The 17975-nt window shown below is 43.2% G+C and overlaps 1 protein-coding gene across 5 annotated transcripts in view; it reads left to right on the top strand.

The window, feature by feature from the left end:
- erfl1 (Ets2 repressor factor like 1) overlaps nt 1-17975 on the top strand; it is a 58162-nt gene that overhangs the window by 11239 nt on the left and 28948 nt on the right. For 4 of the 5 annotated variants that reach the window (XM_050047116.1, XM_050047115.1, XM_050047113.1 and 1 more), the window contains exons 1-2: nt 150-252; nt 3886-4059. The gene's annotated coding sequence lies outside the window, so the exon portion shown is untranslated. Of the gene's footprint in view, nt 1-149; nt 253-3885; nt 4060-17975 lie in introns of those variants that run through there. The other variant, XM_050047112.1, reaches the window with a different exon arrangement.

Here is a 17975-nt window from a genome sequence, read left to right as displayed (position 1 = left end):
CACACACACACACAGAGGGAGAGAGAGAAAGAGAGAGAGATGCACACCTCCTCTTCTTTCCTCCCTCCTCCCTCCTCCTCCTCCTCGTCTCCCCTCCCTCCCTCTGCTCTCCTCCTCGGGTTCAGGTTGGTAGTAGTGCTGCCTCTCCGGTCGCTGGCTCGCTGCGCCGTCAGAGTGAATGCGTGTGGATAGACTGGTCGCACTTCAGCCGGTGAGAGCTTTAACAGCACTTCCTGAAAATAAAAAGCGGAGGTATGTTTTGCATTTGTACATTTTATTGTGGATTTTATTTTATTTTATTTTGGGGAATTAATGTCTTGTGGAAAAAAGTTGTGCGCCATGGTGAGAGTGATGGATTTGTGCCGGCGATATTATTGTGTATTTTAATATTTCTGCTATTGCTAGTGTTTTCTGTGTTTATCTATTTAAGGATTGCTGTGTGACCAAAAAGTTGAACCGTGCGTAATTTACGCAGCGTCTTTTTGCTATTATTTAGATGCTTGGATTTTATTTTAACTCTCTTTTTGTAAACTTTGTGCAAGTTTAAATCTTCTGCAAGCACACACACACGCACAGCAGGAGAGAGGGAATATATACCCTGGTTTTGGTGTGCATGTGCAGGTGTGAAAGACTCGGCTACCCGGCAGCACTTTGATGCGTTCAGCTGTCGGCGTTGGCCCGGATTAGCCTTTAAGTGTCTCTATTTGTTAAGGCGTCCAGCCCTCACCTCCACACCGCCGTATCAATCAGTCAATTAAACAGCCACTCACACACAGCGAGCTGCACGAGACCTCAGCCCGTGCATCTCCTCCCTCCCTCTATGTGTGTGTGTGTGTGTGTGAGAGAGAGAGAGAGAGAGAGAGAGCGTGAGTGTGTGTGTGTGACCCCATTTAATTTACCTTTATAAATATGTTAGAAAGTGTGTGTCATGTTTGGGCTCAGGTTCATTTATTTTGAGTGTGTGTGTGTGAGTGTGTGTTTTGTGCTGCTCCTGCTTTGCCCTCACATTTTGGATGTAATTGCAAGTGCTAATATTTTGCATTTTTTGTATTAATTAATGATTAATCAATTGTTTTAGTTTTTGGACTTAAATCAATTTGGATCAATTTCAAGTTCAGCCTCCTGCTGCCTTGAAGAGTTTTCAAATGATTTTGCAGCCATATACACCAACATTTTTATATTTTTTAAGTTTATATTATTCCCACTTCTGCACAAAATATTTCCCTCACTCTAAAAAAAAAAGCACATATGCTCCAACTCTTGGACTCTGTGTGACCATCCGTCAATGTGTTCACCAAAGGAAAAAGCCGAAGTTTACTCCAACACGAGTGGAGCCGATGATTTGTATGTGTGTTCTCAGACTCGCATGGGAGTTAGTTTCAGAAGTGGGCGCATCGATACAGCGCCGAGCCAAAATATTTGGAATAATCTTTATGTGGATTCGCTGGTCTCTCTCTCCTCAGATTTTTTTTTCTTTTTAGGTGTTTACCCCCTTACAACTTTGATGCATATTTATGTGCGCCGTGGGTGTACTCCATCAATTATTTGTGCCAGTATATTTCCAGATAAACAGTGTTTGTAAATCAATACATGCATGTAACTATTGCAGATTAAGAGATCGATCAATGGATCCACCCTAACCCCGCCAATGTTGTTTTTCTGCCGTCAATTATTCACATCTAACTTTGCACAAGCTGCCTCAACAAAGTTTGGCTGCGTGTGTGTGCGTGGAGTGCGCGTGTGACAGAAAAACAAGTGGAGAAAGCTTTAAGTTAATTTGTTTTATTTACTGCAAATATATTTACTAAAACCTATAATAACGATGATATAAAAAATAATATGTCTTCTATTGATTCTGGATGTAATTATTTTTAGATAAGTACAGGGAATAAATAAAACTGCTGAATTATAGTGAATTATTTTTATGTTTTGCAGCTTTTTCCCGGCATTATTAAAACTCTTCTGCCTTTTTTTTAACTTATCAGCCAGCCTCACAGTGCTTCAGCCTGTTGGCCTGCAACAGCTCCTCCGGTGTGTTTCCTGTGTGTGTGAAGTTTCAGGCCAACGTGTTGAGCCTCTCCTCTCTCCTGCAGCCTCGTCCAGCAGCTCAGGCCGTTTTTAATTGGATTATTTCCCCTAGTTTTTTTGTGCCGCTTCTCGCCGGCCGTCTCATCCGTCTCTCCGCTGTCAATACTCGGTGGAAATATTTCCGACATTAAATGGCATTTGGGGAAATTTCTCCCCACGTCACTCACCCTCCCCTCCTTCATCCTTCACCTCTGCACGACTGGCTTTGAACTCGTTAACCCGTCCAATTACATTTGTTATAATAAGTGCGCTTTAACACGGCTGCTATTTACCACACACTGTGCAGGCATTTATTATAAGCACCTCTGATTGCTGCTCTCTGCTCCAGTTATTTACAGTTATAATAATAATAATAATAATAATAATAATAATGATAATAATAATAATTATTATTATTATTATAGATTGAATTATGTGGACCAGCTCTCCTATAAAAAGTAGGATAAAATTAATTTTCGTTTCAAATTAATAGGCCTATTCTATTTTTATTATTTTTATTATTAATAATATTATTATCTAACGAATAATTTGCACCTGTTAATTTCTCAAAGCACCCTGCTGTGAACTTGTGCACCTTTTCCACATAATTTAAAACCCTGCTATTATATTCTTACCATAATATAATAATATTATCAGCTCTGATTAATCGATTTAATTTTGTTTTTAGGAAATTTTTAAATTCATTTACAGCTGTTCTGTCCGTATTTCATTTTAACCACTCGCCGTAACTTCCATAACACAAAAATAGAAATATTGCTTTCATTTTTTACAATTCGTGTATCTATTATTTTACTCTGTTTTTTAAAGATGATTATTAGAATTATTATCTGTTATTAAATTCGTATTTTTTTAGGTGATACCTGAGTTTTTAAGTCCGACACAAGCTGTGAAACAAACTTCAGTTTTCGGGGTTGTGTTCGTGATTCTTTACTGAGGATATATGACTTTGGGTGTAATATATTTTTCTTTTCTCCGATTTCTTTCCCCACACTTTCCTCTTTTTGGAAATAGAGTATTGGCTTTCTTTTATTCATCAAGGCAGTCGACTTATGGGGGCTTTCACCTCTCCTCATCTCCATCTCATTCGGAAGAGAAACTTCTGACTGGCGCGAGAGGCGGGTTTTGATTTTTTAAAAATGCTCTCATCCTTAATGTGTTGTCATCTGGAAAGCAATTTCGTATGATCAAAGTGCGGCTAGTTAGTGCGGTCAATATCCTTTCCAGCAAGCTTCTCATATATCGATAACGAGACAGCAGAGCCTCTCGCTGAGCTGCGTTCAGGGCCTCTGTATCCGCTCTGTGTGCCGATAAACCCGGATACAGCCCGTGCGTAAAAAGAGCTATAACCTCATATATACATATCAGAGGGCTTCTGTGTAAATACAGCAAAATTATAAATCACTTTAAAGGGCGGGTTGTTGGGATATTGTGGAGAAATGAGCACCATCAAGTGCGATAAAGTCATTAAGTGTGCAAAAGTCATTATAGGGTTATTATAGTGATTTTTCTCATCTTGGCATCTCTTGCTCCCTCTCGTTGTCTCCGTTACTGTAGCCTATGACAGTAAAGAGTAAATAAGGTGATTGATCTGTGGTCCATGTGGCAGCAGTGGTCCTGCGGGAAAACAGCACAACACAAGCCCCAGGATCGGCTCCAGTCAGCTGCACCCCAGCGTCACCGCTCCCCAAATTTATTTACTCTATAAGAGTTTAATTTCTGATTTGAATTAAAAACTTGTCCGTGCACTTGTATTTCTGTGTCTTTAATTTAATTTACTATGTGTTGTTTTTTTCCCAGTGACGCCTTCGTGCAGTGCGATAGCGGCACTTTCCCCCCTCTCGCCTCCTCCCTCCATCCCGGGTCGGAACACACGACGGGCAGCGGCGGACAAACTCCAGTCCGAGTCCGAGAGACGGTGATCGGGCTTCGGCCTCAGGTGCATCTCTGAGGCGGGGCGACGCGGAGGTCCAGGTGGGTGGATTTCCTCCTCCACCTGCCAATATCTCAGTCTCCCTTTGCTCTCCTCGGCTGCTTTACACTTACCTTCATTTGACTTTTAAAACCACGCTCATTAATTACACAAAATGCACCCTATGTTGACAACATGGGGACCTGATGTCACTTGAGGTCAGGATGTTTTTATGTGGGAGGAGTCATTTAATGCTGATTTAAAATTGCACTGTGTCAGTGTGGAGATGACACTGTGACACAAGTAGAACAGTAATTTATACTCTTTTATTTTAATTTAAAGATGTATCACTGCACTCTATGAAATCTTCTATGCTCTCTGTCCACAAATGTTATCCAGGAACTCTCACTGCAAATTAACCAAAGATATTCTGATTGTTACATCAGTTTTTTTTAACAAGATTTTCTTGGTCAGATACTTTGATCAGCTTTGGATTCATAGTTTCTTATTTATTTATTTTTATTTTTTTGAAATACCTCTTTCCTCTTCCTCTTTAAAAATGTGTTAGCGGTATAGCAGCATAGACCTGTCTGTGAATAATCAAAGGTGTCAAATGCGCCATGCAGTCGCCCTTGGCCATCACATGCAAGATGCTCCTCCAGCCAGCCAATGTATGAACACTTCCTCCAGCTCCTCTGCTCCCTCACTAATTCTTCCTTTCTGATATTAGCCTCTTGGCGTGTCTTAAAATTTGTGTTTTATTATTCATTATTCAACGTGCATTACTGTTTGGTCGTAGACACACTTCTACCTGTTACACACAGGCCTATAGGGCAATTGAAGGACTCCTCGGTATCTTTCCCACCATCTCCAAGCCTCTGTCCTGCTTCCCCCTCCCCTCCCTCTCCCTCGACTCCCCCCACACTCTCTCCCGTGGCCCTCATACCCCTGTCGTCTCTCGCTGCCACACCTGGTAACTACAAACTTGTACACAATAATAACAGCCAGATGTATCCATCTATCTCTCTATCTAGCCTGTCGGCAGTTAGTGGAGTGGCTGAGAGACTTGCAGGCGTGAAAGGTCAGTTAATCAATGGCGCACAATTTGACAAATCCCAGCGACTCTTATCATCCTCACGGGCGTTTAGGGCCGAAAGGAGGACCACCGAGATAAATGCTTAATCCTGACTGCTGTGTGTGAGAGAGAGAACGAGCGAGAGAGGACAGATACAGGAGCGCTGTGAAGCAGATGGGCATGCAAAGAGGTTGGGAGGTGGAAGGGGTGGGGGCTTTGAAGGAGTTGGCGACTGGGAGAGAAATTGGAGAAAGAAAGAGGGAGACGTGGAAGTGGCTCAAAGCAAAACTGGAAGGTGAACAAATGTGCCTGCGTTTGGAAATGACAGATTCTCCTTTTTTCTGTCACAATCAAAAAAAAAAGAGGGGACGACTTTGTGGCTCTCAGATCACCGAATGTGCCTCGGGCTGGACAAGCCATGCACATGCCTTGTGGGTTGACATAGAAATCGTGGTTCGCTCCCTGTTATGGCGCTGCTGCTGTGTGTAAAGTTGAGAAAAACCTGAGGAAAACAAAGGTATGAGTGGTTGAATTCTCCTGTGGCATGTTAGCCTGCCTGCAGCAGTGTGCAACCAAGAGGAAAATGAGCTTTTGTCCACAAGGCTGGCCTCTTTTTTCCCTCAGTTTCTTGAACTGCAGGGGTTTGGAAGGTGGCACAATTTCTTTGCCCTTATACCCTTAACAAGGATCACCTCGGTATGACATGGCTGCAGCTGTTTTATATTAAACTGTAATGCACTTTTTTATTTCTTCTTGTCTTATTGGTATGAATCTAATTTAGGCTAATTATCAAAATGGTGTCATTGCCACCAAAAGTGACTCCCTGAATGTGTGTGTGAGCATCTTTTTTCCTTTTTTTTTTTCACAGAGCTGCTTGAGCAATCACACAGACAGACACTCATGTCCTTTATCTCCATCTCAATACAAGTTCAGTGTAATTCGATTGAGATTAGTTGCACTGGCATGACAGCAGATCCCTAGTATTGCCAAAGCACTTAGGAGGCAATGACAGGACCACATCGACGTGCGCTAACACATACACAACACCCTGCGACTGGCCAACCTTGTAGGGAGAGTAAAACAGAGTGTGAGAGGGAGAGAGGGAGACAAAGTGGAGAATGGAGAGACAGAGTGACAGCCAAGTCAAAGAGGTTTTGGCAAAATCTCAGGATGATGAAGTTAAGGGATGATAGAAAGTTGTCGAAAGAGCGCGAGAAGAAGAGGGGGAAAATGATGAAGGGACCCGGATGACGAGCAGAGCTGAAGCATGACAGAGTGCGGCCAAAAAAGATGAAAGAATGATTGACTCGTGGGGAGAGTAATGGAGAGACGGAGGGAGGAGAAAGAAGGGAGGGAGATGAAATGGAGGAAGAGGGGAGTGAGCGGGGAGAAAGGGCCGAGGACAGAGAAAGGGAGGACAAGAGATAAAGGGAGCGAGAGAGGATAAAATGTTTAAGAGTGATGTACGAGAAGAGGGGAGAGGAAGAGATTTACTAGAAGAGAGATTAAGTCAAGTTGTCCCCGGTCAGTCATTAATCCGATTTAAGAGCAATTAAGGTGAGACTGATTCCTTCCTAGAGAGAAAGAAATAGATGGAGAGGGTGAAGAGAGGGGGGAGAAAGAGAGGAGACAGCGAGGGAGAGAAGAAAAGAGTGATTGAAAGAGAAAAGTGGGAAAATAAAACAGGTGTCTGAACTCTGAATGCCGGTTAGTGGACAAATTAGAGGCAATGTAATGTATAGAGAAAACATGGCGACTGGGAGATGCAGTTATCTCTCACAGTTCTGATATTTTACTACGTGCACAATACATGACTTAAAAATAGATCAACCTACATGTGAAACTGTTGAAGGTCAAAAGGAGTTTAGGGTGAGAGGTGAAATTAAAACAAAGGTAGTACATAGGGTTTTGGTCGTGGTTTTTCTTACACACTGGTATCCTTTGAATAAGAGACATTTCCCGTGAGATCAGGATCATACAGAAGTAACTCCTGACACCGCTGACAGAAGCTTAATGTGAAAGCAACCAACCAGGACCTCCAGTCTGCATGTTGGAGCGCTGCTACCTGTGAGATTATTCCTCCGAGAGCGGTCAGAAGTTGTAAAGTTGAGTGTAAGGTGAAAGCACAGAGGCCGTTTCCCTCCCGTCAGCACGAGACGGAGAAGGGCAGAGAGGAGATGGAGAGATGGAGAGTGAGGGACAAAGTGAATCTTCTTTGAATGAAAATGAAAAAAAAGCACAGAAGCAATGAAGGAACTCCTCCTCCTCCTCTTCCTCCACCTCCTCCTCCTCTTCCTCCTCCAACAAACCCCTCCAATCCCCGCTCGGTGTGCTCTGTTGTTTCCAGATGTGTATCAGAGGTCCCGGGGTCGACAGAGGGGTCCCTCCACTGCTGTAGCATTTCTATGTCTATTGGGAGATGGTGGTCCTGATAGCTCGGCCGTCTGACACGTACACAACAGTACATAAATCAAACGCACACATACACACACTCACTCCATTTATCTCCCACTCGAGCAGTGCGGTGATAGCAGCCAACTCTGCATAGAGTCAGAGAGAGGGAGAGGGCTGTGGTCTGTCTTGTTAAGTGGGAAAGTAATGGGTAGCTGTAAAAGGTTTACTTCTGTTGCTGCCATGTCTATTGTTCAGGCCTTCCCAGTGTTTGTGCCTCTTTTGTTTGATGTGCCTGAACAGTATACAGCACACTCGACTGCGTCCATAATTGCTGTTCCACATAACTGCAGGACAAGAGTGTGTTATTATGAAGCCTGTTAAGGCAAAGAATGGGCCAAATTGAAAGCTGAGGTCATAGATTTTGTGGTGCGACATTTTAGGCATCTGAATGGAAATCATTTTACATGATTTCATTCACTTACATCAGTGCTGAATACATGTGTTTTTTAAAGGCAGCTCACCATTATAGGGAAAATTACCTTATACACATCTCCGTATTTTATTTCTTTTTTTATTCCAGCTCTTCTCCCATCAAGATTCTGTCTATTTTTCTGTGGCGCATCCATTGCAGTTTCTGTGTACCAATCTGTAGCCCATCACAAGTCCCAGATTGAGAGGCCATTTGGCTGCTGTTGACAGGAGGGAGCAGCTATTGACAGGGCCCTGCCGGGGAGGCGTGTCTCAGGCCCCACGTCCAAAGCGTTTGTGGCGTTTAATACACTGTAGCTGTGGTCTTCACAGCCCTCACCCTGCATGCTACTGCCATAGGGATCAATATGCACTGGGTTAGAGAGAAATGGACCATCTGATGCACACTCAGAGAGGGGGATAAGGGAAAATGAGTGAGAGAGACAGAAACAGCAGGGAGGGGTGGGGTAGCAAGGGATTTAAAAGAAAAAGAGAGGAGCAGGCTTTAAAAAAAGGGGAGATGGCGAGACCAAAAGGAGGAGAAGAGAGGGGAGGAAATGATTAGAGGCACGGTTTAAAAGACATGGAGGCAGAGTGCTGCCCAGCACGGAGATAGATAGCAAGGGAGAGAAAGTGGTCAGTGGTTGAAAGAGACATTCAGCTGGGAGAGAAAACAGATTGGAGTGAACGGCGATAGACACTGAAAAAGAGGAAGACTCTAGTGAACGGCGATAGACACTGAAANGAGCGCGAGAGAGTGAGAGAGGGGTGCGGGGGAAGGATGAGGAGGAAAGGAGGGGAGGGGGGTAAAATTTCCATCAGGTTTTCAATTGGGGCGGATCAATAGTGTATTAGAGCTCACCTTGACCCCGTCTCTCCCCCTTCTCCCCGGCCCAGCACACAGGCCAAGCTTCTCTCCCTCACAGCAGGGGACAGAGAGGGGGAGAGATTGCATTACGGCCTCCCTTTCTTGGACCAAAGTGGCAGAAAATGGCACAATAAAAGCAAGAGCGGACAGAAAGAAAGAGGAAAACTAAGTCGCGCGGCAGGCAGAAACAGAGAAAGTGGGAGACAAGGAGTAAGAGAGAGTGGAGCGAGCTGGAGGAGACACCAGCGGGTGATGTCGTGCTTGGTTGGACTGAGCTTTCTGAGAGAGGAAACCGGTTGGGTGCCAGGGTGGGTGTGTGTGCATGAAGACATGACTTGTTTGTATCACCACAACACTCAAAAGGACAGGTTGGAACTGAAGTATGTCATCCGCAAAAAAAACACATACATACTTACGGAGTGCAGACACACACATGCATGTCGAAATTCTTTATATAAATGCGCACACTCTTGATCCACTCACAGGGACTGTATAACCTTGATAGTTCTGTATTGCGTCACCCAGTGTCCTGTGGGTTGTATTTCTGCTGTCTGCCGGGGTCATCATGTCTGCATGTAGCAATCACACATGTTCATGCATAAGCCTGATCTCATTTGGGCTGCATTGACTTTGGCTGCTTACCTTGAACATAATAATCTTAATCTAAGAAAACAAAACTTTAAGTTGCACTAAGAAAACAATCCCAAACAACCGTCTTTCTAACGGAACAAATACGCTTCTCCTTTAATCAATACAGCTACCTACACAGGCCATGAAACCACCATTTTGATACACGCTATATCCAAATACCCACAACCCAAAGTGGATTTTTACACTAATAGTTTATTTTCTTCCATATTACATGCGTGAATGTATGTTGTGTGTTTGGCTTTGAGCCCTGCCAAAATGCAGCTAACCTACAGTCTGTACTGCATCTGAACGCATCCTTTGTGACACTGAAGCTCCTGCTGCTGCTCTGCTAATGTTCAGCACGTTTGCATCCCTTCACCATTAATTCATGTTAACTTATTTATTACCCCTCAGCACAATCTTTTACTAAACTGAGTCAAACTGTAGCTGCCTTGCGCAGATATTGTAGAAAGTAGTCCTTCTTAAGACAGTATTTGACGTATGCCGAGGTTTTGGAGAATCCTCCAGTATCAACATTGTTTTTCTGGTGATAGGGTTGGATATACTTAGCTATAGCTTGCCAAGTACTTATAGCTAACCTGTTAGCAAACATTTGCCTACTTACACATCCAGCACACACAGAGAAGCAGGAGCATCACAATGGGACAACCCTGCCTCCTAGAAAAATGTTTGTATGTTACTAAACTGCTTTCTTAATTACGTTGTTGTGGCAATGTAATCGCTGTCTGTATTATGTTCAGAGCTTTTACTTTCAGGTAGCGAAATGCTACATTCATGCACCGTATAGGTTTCAGATGGAGGTAGTTGGGGAGGATGGTGGGCATAGAAAGTGCAGGATCTTGACACTAGAACTTCGGGTTCGCATCCAGATTCCCGTCTTAGATTGAGACAACAAAGTACTTTGGTTAAGGTTAGAAAAAGATAAATATTAATAAAAAAAAGGTAATTAAAAATAGTGCTGTAGTCACGACAAGAGGAGACTGTATTGCTAGATTGCCTGTTTTGGTGTAAAACTACTAAAATATGTTGTCAGTGGACATTTGCTTGCAACTGAATTACGTTTTTGCTGATAATTCAGTATCAAAATTTTGGTGCCTTGCCAGATTCGTTAATCCACATTTCCTCATTACATTTTTCTCTGAATGTAATTGCAGTTTCAAAATGATGGTGCATTAATGTAATTTCTAGGAGACAGAGCTGCTGTGGAATTATGTTTCTTGCCAATATTCACAGGCCTTTTTGCTCCATTTTGGTCTCCACCATCACCTGATACAAATATGTAGCTATTTATCCAGCTAGAAGTCTTGGTGTTTTGCTCTAGCCACTGGTTTACTTTGATTTTTTTATGCAGTTTCATGCTAGCCAGGTAGCATACATTCACATTATGCAGGTGTATGAGATGGTTGCTTATGATTTTGTTTAGTTGTCCATGAGAGCTGAGAGACTCAACCATGCAGTCTGTCTCTGGGTCGGAGAAACAAAAACATGAGCTGCAAGCAGTCCAGCTGCCAGAAGAAATTGTTGAGATTGTACATTACTTCAAGCCACTGATTCGTACGTCAACGTTTATAAAGTGACGTAGTTGTGATTACATGTATGTGAGCTGACTTTGTCATTGGGAGGTGGATGGTGGAAGGCATGATACCAAGGCAAAACAGCTGCCAAGCTGCAGACAGCAGCAGAGCACCGTAGAAGACCAATAAACAATAAAACTGGTTCTTTTTTAGCGAGAATTTGCAGCATTTCCTGCCGTGATTGTGGCACTAAAACTGGGTGTTTGAAGCCAAAACAGCATGATCATTTCCTGACAATAACCAGGTGGTTTTTGTGCCTAAACATAACATTAAACACAGTGTTGCTGAAATGTAAAGAAACATAAAGTTTCAATTTATCTGTAGCAATGTACAAATGTTACATATCCGTGGTTAGCATAAACGTACAATGCCAACATTTATTCTGCCGATTGGGTTGCTAAAAGGGACTAGAAGCTGTGTGGAGCTTTAGAGTTAGGTGTTGATCCTCACTGAGTTTAACATTACAAACTCACTTATTGTTACGACAAAAATATCACACAAGCTGTCAAAGTAATTTGTAGTTTTCGAATTCAGCACTGCTACAGCTAGATCTATCATTATCCATAGGATGTGATGTGAGAACTTCAGCTTTTTGTGTTATTTCTATTTCCTGCTGTGAGAATAAGTTGCACACAAACACTCAGACATGCAGACCACCACCCATTCACACACACAGAGAGAGAGACATAAGGCTGTTAGGACACTCTCCATCACTGGAGGACAACAAGATGTGAAGCTGTTCGAGGAGGACAGAGGCAGGGGGGGTGCAGAGGGAGCACGTTGATGGGGGGGAGAGGTTGAATAAAAAAAATTGATCTGTGAATTTAGCATTTAGACACAGTTTACAAAGCGACATAGAGAGGAGGCACAAGAGCAGAGGGGACTGTGCGGGGGAGGACACTTAACTTTACAATAGGTCAGCTCTGCCGATTTGACTAACTGTAACCCTGACATCCTTCCTTGTGTGCCTCGCCGTGCATATACCCCCAGAAAATAAACACAAAATACGATTCTCAGATTCTCTCCCTCAACGATCCATCTTTGGGCGAGCGTGTGATTTAGCTGTTTAGACAGGAGCTTGTTTGTAAAAGCACAGACCTACTAGCAGCACCATCCTCATCTCTTCCCCACATTTCCTAATGCTGTTCCTATTGTCACCCATCCACACTCCAGTGCACATGCACACGCCAAGGAGGCCGACAACAACGCACACACACACATACACGCACACCCTATCTCTGACACTCACACAGTAACACACAAACTCTGTCCCACTCGCTGAGGGGGAGAAAAGGGAAGAAAAAAGGAGAGAAAAAAGAAATCGATCGCCGGGGATAGCGGTGCGCGTCGGAGAATCGTATCTTGTCAAAATAATATATTACCCTCATCCCCGCCTGATCGATGCGGTGGATTAGGGACGGAGGGCTCCCTCTCTCCCCTCCTCTCTCTCCCTCTCTTCCTCCTCGGTGCTTGGTGCAGTTTAATATTTACCTCCGTGAAAGAGCGGCCGCGACGGCTCTCAGCCCTAATTGATTCCGACACATGGGGCTCTGTGCTCAGGCTGCGGATGAGAGAGGGAGGGCCGGCTGGAATGCAGAGGGAGAGAAGAGAAAGAAGAAGAAAAGAGAAGAAAGGAGGGAGAAAGAGCTGGAGGATAAGACAACAGTGTAAACAGCAACATCGTGGAAAATGTGGTGAATGCATATGCTTAATTTCACAGAGGGGAGAGACAAAAGAAAGAAGCTGCAGGAAAAAAGAGAAGGGCAAAAGTGAAAATGCCAAGCTCGGGTATTCAGTTTAAAGAAGTGGATGGATAAAGTTTACAGATCTGATAGAGAGACACAGTGACTGAGGAACTACAGGGAAACCATGGAGGTCAGAGGAAATATAGTTGGAAAGGTGTAAGATGGAGATAGGAGAGCTTAGGGTGGAGAGGGATGGTGATGTGCGTGGCACAAATGGGGGGGATAGCGGAGAGGAAATGAATCAGGAAGAATGAGGGAAACGGAGAGGAGTAGGTGGAAATGGGACAGCGCGCGGAAACGGCTCCAGGAGAGCAGGAAGAGAAACGGGAGGGATGAGGGCCGAGGAGAGCAAATGAGAGGGGATTAAGAGAGCGACATGAAGATGGATAGAAAGAGAGGAGTGAAACATGACGGGCGGGATTGTAGAGCACCAATAAAAGCACGAGAACGGGGAGGAAAGAAATAGGGGGGGATGATGGAAAAAAGAGCCCGGCGCAGAGGTGACAGAATGATATCAGGTGGGATAGACAGAAAACAGGAGTGATAGCGGAGCGAGAGGCGGGAGGGTAGAGAGGGACCATATTTTCCGTTGAAGGAACTGGCCTGTCACGCTGTTCCGCCAGCGCAGAGCAGCTCTATAAAATACAGGGAGCAGGCGGGTCGTGTCGGGTGACTTATGTGTATATCTAGGCTTTGTCAATATTTCTTTCTGTCTTCCTTCCTCTGTGCTCCCCCTATTGCCTTCTCGCTCTTGTGCTCTCTGTTTCCAACTCCAATTGTGCCTCCACTCCCCCTCTCTACGGCGTGTGTGTGTGTTTGTCCCAGTTAAGTGCTCACTACTTCTCCACAGCAGCCTTCTTCAGCTTTGTTCCTCTTTTGTTCAGAGCTATACAGAAGGTGTAAGTTTTGGAAGTCGTCCGCACCTTTGAGCGTTGGCTCGCAAGCCAAACACGACTGTGGCACAGCGGCCTGAGGACTTGGCAGGCGTATATTCCCCACTGATTCCCCCATTATGATACAATACAGACAGGATGATGAGCCTGGCAGTTAAATTGACATCATTGACAGAGTGCCAACACAAATATTCTCATTGATGTTCATATCATAAAGTCTGCGTCTAACCCCAAAAAGCAAGCAGACAGCCACTGGTGTTTCGCACCTATCGCACCTACACAGTCGCTGTTTTTCAGTTTCTCCTCTGCATGATTGCATGTATGAATGCATATGTTTGTGTACATCTCTCTGTATGCACACTCCTCCAGTCAGTCTTTGCCCTGATACAGAAGCACCGGGTGGTAGGCTGATTTATTCATGTGGTCCCAGGGAGGATTGCACCTCCTCTTCCTCATTTGGCATGGTTTAGTATCCTGAGCACAGGCCTGCGGAGACCTGGGTCCATGGGGGGGCCAGACATCCTGCAGATACACCGCCCCGGTCTATGACTGGTGGACATTCGCAAATTACCCTGCTCTACATTTCATGTATATTCATTATGAAAACATGCCAAAACTTCTCCAAACAGTTCTGTCTTGCCAAACATGCAAGGTTGGTGCAATGTTGCCTACATGTTACCTTAGCTGATGCCTTGACCACATGTAAGTTTCAGGGCCAGTCTGAGTCCAGGTGGGACTTCGTTCTGACATTTGTATTAAGAGAAAGAAAAAGGTTGTGGTTTACGCTGGTGACTGTTATACAGATCTATTTTGAACTGCCATCATGAGTCCGTGACAACTGAGTGTCACCGTGGAAACAGAGAGTGGAAAAGAAAAAAGGATACGGGACGTAGAAGTTGCACTTGAATGAAACAGAACTTATTTATTTTTACAGAACAAGCTGAAAATTCCCAATCCGTCTCCATGACTTCCTTTGTCTCTGATTTATTGTTTTTTTTTCCTTCTCCCTCTTTCTCTCTCCGTCTCTCCGTCGCTGTGTCTGTTCTTTATTTACACCTCTCCCCGTCTCTCTGCAGTGGCTCAGGGAGCGGTAACAGAAGTGTCACTTGTCATTATTGGTCTAATTCAGTAATCCGTCATCGTGCACTCACTGTATGCAGCGCATTATATGCCGGCACAGCAGGTGTACTACGCACCGAGGTGGAGATTCGATTTGACACGCGCACACAGGCGAGAGGGCCGACGGGGGCCGGGGCAGGCGGGCGCTGAGTGTGTGTGTGTGTGTGTGTGTGTGTGTGTGTGTACAAGTGTGTGTATTTACATTTGTTTGTGTGTGTGTGTGTGTCTGTATAAGAGAGAGTGGGAGATGGAAACACAGAAAGATGGAGAGATTGAATTTTTTGTGTGTGTCTGTGTGTATGTGACTGGGAACATGCTGATCTGCGTGTGTGCGTGTGTGTGGGTGTGGGTGTGGGTGTGTGTGTGTGTAGACAGAGATGGATATTAAAAATACATAGAAATCATCATAACAGTCATAACAGAAGAGTTATTCGACAGTATATCATTTAAAACTTTATATCTATTCATCTAGAATATGTGCTTGTTGAACTCTGAGTTTGCCGTATCTTGTTTGTGTCTGAAATATTTTTCTGGACTTCAAAGTTTCTGTTTATCAATGTGCTGAATATGTCTCATGACCCAAAGGTCCGAGTAACCCAGTCAACCAGTAAGGCATATCAAACTTACTGAAAACAAGGCGATAACACGATCTACAGTAAAAGAAACAAGACTGTTTTTAAATTCAGTGTTAAGTTAGTGATTGATTTTTACTTGGTTCTTTACCCTTATACATCATTTTATCAAGTTATCTATTATAAATTTGTTGTTTGTTTATTTAAGAAAGTTTCAAAAGACTTGAGTAATTCATAAAAATGGCTTAAATACAGTCAATTTAATCTGATTTATAAAATTAGCTTTGAAAAGAAGTTTACCAGTAGTTTTTCTTTTTTTTCACATCTCACTGAGGAGCATGTCTACCTACACCCCCTTAATTCATTTTTATCTGGCATGTTTGCTTTTATTGGACAGCTATAATAGAGAGATGTCAGACCATGAGGGGAGAGAGGGGAGTGGTGACATGCAACAAAAGGGACACTGAGTTTATGTAGTCGGTGTCTTAAACCCTTAAGCCACCTGGACACCCCCACATTATATTATTAGATCATATGGAAACACTAATGATTATGGACTAAAGGGAAGGATGCTGGAAAAGTAATAATATACACCCTTGAGGGATGTAACAGGAGGTTTCATCGGCCAGGTGATAGCCAAGGTTTCTCTGTATACTCTCATCCGTCTACAACAACAACAACCACGTAGAGTGTGCAAGTTCTTATCTAATTCATCCCACAGTGGTGGAATAAGTTCACAAACAAAGATCTAAATGTTACGTTACGTGGGCCTTTTGCAAGCGTATGCACTCTAATATAAAATTTAGCATCCCATAGGTAGAATCGCCACGATAGCCGCATCAAATCTCATGACTAGAGGTGAGATTAAAAAATGATTATGTTTAGATATAAACAACAAGAAGCTATGAGGAATCGTGATTTGTAGGTTCAAGTTGGACATATGAGTTTAGGTAGCTGTTGTGGTTAGGTTTATGGTAAGAATGCAGAGGGCTTGGATCCATGAGAATGATCCCTGAAGGCAGGTACTCATCTTATCTGCCTCTGACTATCTTATGTTTTGTTTGTTCATATATATGAACAAATATCTGCGTACACATTGGCCGTTTCATCCATGCAGCTCTACCCTAGATATTTGGCTATGCTGTTATGGGACATTTACATAACTGCAGACAAACATGATGCTTGCACTGTGCTCGCTGCTTTGTAAAAATCCAATGTTCAACAAGTCTAGCTCACTTGGTGCCGTGATTTTAGATCCTGTCTACCTGCACTTTTGGCGCCTTTGTCCAATCTTCATACCAGTAACCGCTAACAGGACTTCATAGAGTGCTGCAGGAATGTGTCTTGAAACGTGTAACCGAGTTAGCATGATTGCACATCTGGTTCCTTTTTGAGTGTTTTTTTTAATGGGTACTTGGTTCAGTGCCTTAGATAATGTTTGTAGTTACACAAACTTAAGATATTTTCATGTTTTGTTCTATGACATAAAATCATAGGCAGTGTAAAATAATTCACGTAGCTACAGTGAGTTATTCATTGGTTTGTGGACTGCCATTCTGAAGCCTTGTGTTGGGCATTTCAGCTGTCGGCATCTTGGTTGTCTGAAGCCAGAAGTGACCGTATTTGGACAAGAGGGTGGAGCTGTGGATAAGCGAGGGGTGGATCTGACTCAGAGACTGTAGCTACGCCTCGCAAACAGCCTGTCGCTCAAGTGGCCCCACCCTTAAATACGCATAACTTTAAGCGTTACTAAAATGCAAACAATGGAGTTATATAAAAAAATTCACCCTCGTACAGTTGTTATGAACATTTGAATTAGCTTTAGAGACCAAAACCGTTTTTGTACCAGGCTGTAAACATGATTATTTCTGTTGTAAAGTTGGGCATTTTAACATGTAGGTCTATGGGCATTGACTCGATTTTGATGCCAGCCTCAAGTGGCCATTCGAGGAACTACAGTTTTCAGCGCTTCCACATTGGCTTCATTTTTCAGCCACAGAGGTTCCCACTTGGTTTATCGGTTAGATGCCTTAAATCAGGTCTTACCACAAGCTTAAGAGACTTTAACATTTTGTTCTACGACATAAAATTTGTCAGTAAATACCCCACATGTGAATTTTGAAGCTTTTACATGTCTTAAAAAAGGCGGTTGCTAAAGAGTGGCTAATTGAGACTGCAGAACGTCATCATGCCGAACACGACTTTACAGCCTGGTTGTGATGGCAACATTGAAGTCATGCAACCGTAGTGTAGTTTGTTTATAGCCTAATGTTAGCTTTTTATTTCTGGTGATTATATTTAGGCTTCAAAAATCATAAAATAATTTGTAAAGATTATCTTGCTGAACAAAACGTATAAGTATCATAAACACAGAGTTTATTTTCTGCAATAATTCAATGTTATTGTTGAGGGGAACCAGGGTGATGCTAACTTCTGGGTTGGACTTCAAAAAAACATAATCCTTGCAGCACTCTGTATGACTTTATCCTCTTATTTCAAATATTATTTAAGTCACTCATTCATACTTAATTTGTGGTTTATATTAAATTCTAATTACCTATCCTGACGTCACCATGATTATTTGTTCTATTAAAAGGCATTTAATGTTTTCTGAGGGTC

The sequence above is a fragment of the Epinephelus moara genome, chromosome 6 (genome assembly GCF_006386435.1).
Source record: "Epinephelus moara isolate mb chromosome 6, YSFRI_EMoa_1.0, whole genome shotgun sequence".
Lineage (NCBI taxonomy): Eukaryota > Metazoa > Chordata > Actinopteri > Perciformes > Serranidae > Epinephelus > Epinephelus moara.
This window is presented reverse-complemented; position numbering and strand designations above follow the sequence as displayed.